General features: G+C 42.9%; 1 protein-coding gene across 1 annotated transcript in view; it reads left to right on the top strand.

The window, feature by feature from the left end:
- The first annotated feature begins 1,529 nt into the window (after window positions 1–1,529).
- Window positions 1,530–6,000, top strand: part of PTPN4 (protein tyrosine phosphatase non-receptor type 4) — a 221,241-nt gene continuing 216,770 nt past the window's right edge. Inside the window, exon 1 of the mRNA XM_044913261.1 lies at window positions 1,530–1,569. The gene's annotated coding sequence lies outside the window, so the exon portion shown is untranslated. The remainder of the gene's footprint in view (window positions 1,570–6,000) is intronic.

The following is a 6,000-nucleotide window of genomic DNA, read 5'->3' as shown; positions in this document are numbered from 1 at the left end:
TTTTGAAAATGGAAAAATTGAGCGAAGGAGAAGGGAGTCAGTAGAAATCTCTGCCTGTCACAGATTTGTATAAATTTGCAAGATTTCACCTTGTAAAAACCAGCCATGATTAATTAAATAGGCATTTTGTTGGCTTGGAGAAAAAGTGATACTTGTATTAATTCGGCCCTGGTGGGGTTCTCAAGCTAAGAGCAAGGAAGAGCAAGAAGGGACCAGGCTACAGGAGCGGGCACTGATAAAAAGGATTGCAAAAAGAGGTGTGCCTGTCCCCAAATCCCTCCTCCCATCATTTAAGCTGAGATCACCCAGCCCGTAGGCATCAGTCTTATCACAATGAGTTTGTATCATCAGTAAAATATGAATGCACTTGGCTAAAAACCCTGGCGTGACAACACCAAATTCATATGCATTATTAGAATGAATTCATTCAATTTTTTAAAAGCACACCATTCTTGGCACACAGAAGGCACCCAGACGTTTGTTTTATAAAATAACATTGTTCTTTGTTTTAGTGTCTATATTTAGAAGAGGAAATGATTCAAAACTGCATCCTAAAACCTGTATCCTCTATTAACATTGAGGTTGGGACGCCTTGGGGCCAAGAGGTCTGGTTTTCCCCTTTAAAACATAGGTTTCGGCCCCTCCGTCGAGTCCCTCAGGTCAGTAGGTCCAGCAGGGGTCGCAGTTCAAGTAACCAATCGAGGCTGGGCCATGGGGCGGGGCCACAGCGCTCCGCCCCTCCTCCCAGCCCTCCCTTCCCAACCTACCCAGGTCCGGCCTCCATCGCACCTGCGTGTCCCCCCGCGCCCGCGCTGGTGCAACCTTTCCAGCCGGCGCTAGCGGGGAGGATTTTGGGCTCGCCTCTCGCGAGATCGCCTCCAGTTGCGGCCATCGCCGCTCCTGGCCGCTGAGTGGCGGCGTCTGCGCAGCCGCCATGTTCGGTTGCTATGCTGTGGCCTGGGAGACGGGGTGTGCTTGAGGGAGGAGGAGGAGACGGAGGAGGAGGAGACGGAGGAGGAGGAGGAGGAAGAGGAGGAGGACAAGGAGTGGGTAGATTGAGCTCCTCTTGCACTCACACACAAACGCTGCCCAGGATTACTCGCCTGCTCACGCCGCGCTGCGCGCTTTTCCGCTCCTCGCGGCCCCCCCACATTGTTCTCTCAGGACTCCTGGGTCCCCAGGGGCTGAATTCGGGGCCTGAGCCGGGGACAGGAGAGACTTGGCTTTGGCGGGAGGGTCGGAGGTTTGGGGCCAGGCCCCCTCGCCCAGGGGTTCCCCTCCCCCACGGCACTTTGGGGGGTGTGGATTATCTCATCCCCGCAGGGAGGTGGGAGAGCGCGCCGGCTGCCCGCCTCCCTCCCGCCTCCCCGGCGGCGCCGGCCCGCGGCAGCCCCGCAGTATGAGGTGGTGCTGGCGGCTCGGGGCCGTGGCGCGGCCGCTGCGGCGGCGGCTGCTGGGGGGGCGCTGAGGGAGCCCCCGGGAGCGGCGCGGCGGACGCGCTTCCCCGCGGCGCGCCCGGGCCTCGAGGCTTTTCTTCTCCAGCCGAGGGGACGCGGCTGTGCTACGAAGGTAAGAGGCTCTGGGGTCCCGGCCGGCCTCTCGGCCCTGCGCGGTGCGCGAGGCTGTTACCTGGGTGTGGGAGGCGAGCCAGGTAGGGCTAGTCGGAGGCACAAGGTTGATTTAAGAGAAGGAGAAAAATGATGCTTGTTCCCCTTCCCCCCGCCCCCCTTTCTTTCCGGGACCTCAGCTCTCGCAGCTCCTGGGGCTTATAGCTGGAATATGTTATGGGTGAGCGAAGGGAGAAGGGATGGAATCGGTGCGGAGATGGAATGTTCCACAGGACCTAAACTCTAGGTACGATTTTAGAATCTTCTGAGTTTTCCATTGTTGATAGGATTCCTTTTTTTCTTTTTTTTAATTGGCTCATATGAGTGCTTCTTGCATATGCTGCCTGGGCTGATTGTCCGTTCCATTGAAGTTTTAAGCTTCTTATGATTCTACGGGTATATACTGTAGTTGGGCCAAAAAAAGTTGAGATGTAGCTAAGTAGACGTACCGATGCATTTGCCAGCGTTTCCTTAAAATGGAACAGTTTACAAATGCACAGGTATATGTATCGGTGTTTCTGCGAAATTTGGAATGGGAGGCTTTTATATCTAGGGTTGCCTTATACAGTGACACCGCTATGGACAAGAACGATTTTGTAGTATTTTCAAGCGCTTGTTCCAGGGGAACCTGTATATCTGCAATATACCAACTGCTTTTAAATCAGAGTTGGAGTAATATTGGGTTTATGTGACCAAATCTTGGGTCTGGTTGAAACAGTACAGCTTAACACATGTTTATGGAGGAAAAAAAAAAACCAAAAAACCCAAAAGCCAATATATCCGACTTGTAAAAGAGGATTTGAGTAAAAAGACTATGGAACAGTAAAAGCCCGGGTATTTTTTCATCCTGGTTTTTGAACCTTAACATGCCAGAGAGAACCATTATTTTTCATTTTTTTAAGGGAGGAGGAACTGACCTTAAAATAAATGGTTGTTCAGAGTCCAAAGTGTGCTTATTGGAATAGAGCTAGATATATCGGTTAGGTCTTGAATTTGATGAATATAAATTCAACCTATAGATTTTTTTTCAAAAGAGATTTTTCGTAAGCAAAAGTTTGTATAGAACTTCTTTACTGACTCACAATAAGAGTGCAATCTTTTGTGGACCCCACCATTTTTTGTCAGAATAAATTTATGCTCCAGTTACCACAGAAGCTATTTTTATGTCCATTTCTGTGTTTTGTTTTACTTTAATGACACACACATCTTTGTTACCGTTTTTCACTGACATACACACATGGTCCAGTATCATGTTCCTGAGTGGTTTGGTTTAATAAGAAAAACATGGTTTTTTAGGACATGGAATATTTATGATTTAGCTAATCTGTTTTAAACATTTGGCAAGAGATTAAAAAAAACACTAGGAGCCATCACTATTTTGTAGTTTTTATTAATAGTGAGTAGGTTAAAGTTTATTAAGTTAGAAAATCACATGTTACTGAAAAGTAGTAATGAAGAGGATGTGACTTTCTTATTGCCTGTTTCCTAACCTGCTTAGCTTTGGGGCTGTGGGTATTGAATTGTTTCAAACTCGTGGTTTTTTCTTATGTTCTGAGTATCTTTTAAAATGTCCCCACTAACTTGGTTACTTTAAATTTGTGACACCCAATTTCTAATTTAAGCTAGGCATAAAACCAGCATTGATTGAACACACTTGCTAAAAATACTTTCTGGGTCAGACGTACTTAGAATGCAGCCTCAGGAAAATTCATTGACCTATTCTAATGTGACCAGTGTACACTTCATTATTATTGAAGGACTTTAAAAAATTATAGACTCTCACAAATTAGATTTCATCAGTTGAGGCACAGAAGCCTAACTTTTTTTAAATGTATACTTTATGTAGGATAGTAATGAAACTTTTTCTTTTTTTCTTTTTCATTTTTAAAAAAAATTATATGACCCCCTCCATAGAATATTGTTAATCTCTGATTTGTATATTCAAAATATTTTAGTTTTATCTAATAAAATTAATTAGAGTTGTAAAGTGACAGTATAATATGCAGTGTTATCTCTTTAGCATTTATTTGACTCGTTCTGAACTCTTTAAGGGGGATGGTTTTTCATGTTTTTGAGTAAATTATCTTTAAGGACCAAGGTAAGAGAATGCCAGATGAATTTCAAGGAGACATTGAGGGGACCGCCCTTTGGGAGTTAATATGGTCAGTTTTAAGCAACAAGAAAGTTTTAAAAATATTTAGAAGTCTTGTTTGGTGGATGTCTAAACGTGAATGTTAATTCTTTATGTTAGTTTTTAGGAGTGTAAAATTGGTGACCTCATGAGAAATGGCAGGTCTATTTAACTTGATGTGGCGAAACATGAGTTGTTGCTCCTACTTAAAATTTAGTGTTGGCAGAAAATCACTGGCTACAAACTGAGTTGAATTTTGTTGTTTTTCTGTGTAATAGCATGCATCTTGTGAAGTTTTTTATGTGCTGTAGTCTAGATTTATTAAATTTGTCAGTTTACTAGATTAAGCTAGTAAAGATTGGTTTAACATTCTGGAAATCTTCTTTATTACTGTTTACCAGGAAAGTATCAGTAAGAGGAAAGTGTTATTTCTTCATTTAATATTCAATTAGTAGTACAGGTGGTGAGAAGGAACGTAATGTAGAAGTACTGTAGAATCTTCTTTATTGGTGCGGAAGTGCAGTATTGAGGGACAGTGTAATTTATTTCTTTTTCTTTGCATGATCAGTCAGTATAGTCATTATTTAAAATTAGATGGGAAATAAGAGGGGAAATTTATTACATTCTCTTCCACTTCACTAGAGGCATTTCCCCCTACCTTCATTCTTCATTTCATTATTCCTAAGTAGCAACACTGGAAGAAAGATGCAAATATTTGAAAAAATTGGTAGGAACAGATTGAAAATTAGGTACTGTGGATTATCTTGAGGGGAAGATATTCATTGGGGTGTTCTTGTGTTTGTATCTTTTAATAAAGATGTTATATAGAGGAATCGAAATAAAAAAAGTATCCAAAGGAAAGTGTTAATTGTTATGTGCCGGACAATGTAAAGGGGCTTTTCATGTTATCCCACATAATCATCAAGTACACTTTGTGAGGTAGGTATTATTTATTCCCTGCTTCCTCCCCTCCCCCCCCCAAATGGGGTCAAAGAGAAATTAACTAGTCTAGGATCACACTGTCAATAAGTAGAATTAAAACTAGGTCTGTCTGACTCTGAAGCTTATTCTGTAGATTATGCTGTCCAATTAAACTTTCTACAGTGATGGAAATACTCTTTTTCTGCACTGTCAGGTATGGTAGCCATTAATCATGTGTGCCATGGATCACTTGAATGTGACTATCGTGCCTGAGGAACTGAATTTAAAATAGTATGTAATTTTTTTTTTTTAAGATTTTATTTATTTATTTGAAAAGAGAGAAAGGGAGAGCAAGAGCAGGAACACAAGAAGGGGGAGTGGGAGAGGGGAGAGGGAGAAGCAGGCTTCCCGCGGAGCAGGGAGCCCGATGTGGGGCTCAATCCCAGGACCCTGGGATCATGACCTGAGCCGAAGGCAGATACTTAATGACTGAGCCACCCAGGCGCCCCTAATTTTTTTTTTTAAGGTTTTTATTTTTAAATTTATTTGACAGAGACACAGCAAGAGAGGGAACACAAGCAGGGGGAGTGGAAGAGGGAGAAGCAGGCTTTCCACTGAGCAGAGAGCCCGATGCAGGGCTTGATCCCAGGAGTCCGGGATCATGACCTGAAGCCGAAGGCAGACGCTTAATGACTGAGCCACCCCGGTGCCCCTAAAATTGTATTTAATTTTAACCAGTTTAAATTTAAATAACCAGGTGTTGCTAGTAGCTATAATATTGGGGAGCACAGCTTTAGATCTTGCTGCGTAGAAAATCTGAGTTTTAGTATTGAATCTTCCACAAGTTTAGGCAAATTATTTAGTTCTTGAGCCTCAATTTAATCCATTGTGAAAATGAAGAGGTTGTCACTCTAAGATTATCTCCAGCGTCCCTTCTTGCTCTAGAGTTCTGGGATTCTTATTAAAGTGTACAGTGGTATTTAGTATTCGAAATATTAAAATTCAAAAATATTAAAATACAGTGGTATTTACTATATCTGAAAGATCTGAAAGGGCCCCTCTTCCCAAAATACTCACCCCTTATGTAAATGTTTTTGTTTATTCAGTTTTCTTTTCCAGAAGAGTGTGTTTTTATTTTTTTTTTATTTTTTATTTTTTTTTTTTAAAGATTTTTATTTATTTGAGAGAGCGAGAATGAGAGAGAGAGAGAGAGAGAGTACATGAGAGGGGGGAGGGTCAGAGGGAGAAGCAGGCTCCCTGCCGAGCAGGGAGCCCGATGCGGGACTCGATCCCAGGACTCCGGGATCATGACCTGAGCCGAAGGCAGTCGCTTAACCAACT

This window comes from Neomonachus schauinslandi, chromosome 3, assembly GCF_002201575.2.
Source record: "Neomonachus schauinslandi chromosome 3, ASM220157v2, whole genome shotgun sequence".
Lineage (NCBI taxonomy): Eukaryota > Metazoa > Chordata > Mammalia > Carnivora > Phocidae > Neomonachus > Neomonachus schauinslandi.
This window is presented reverse-complemented; position numbering and strand designations above follow the sequence as displayed.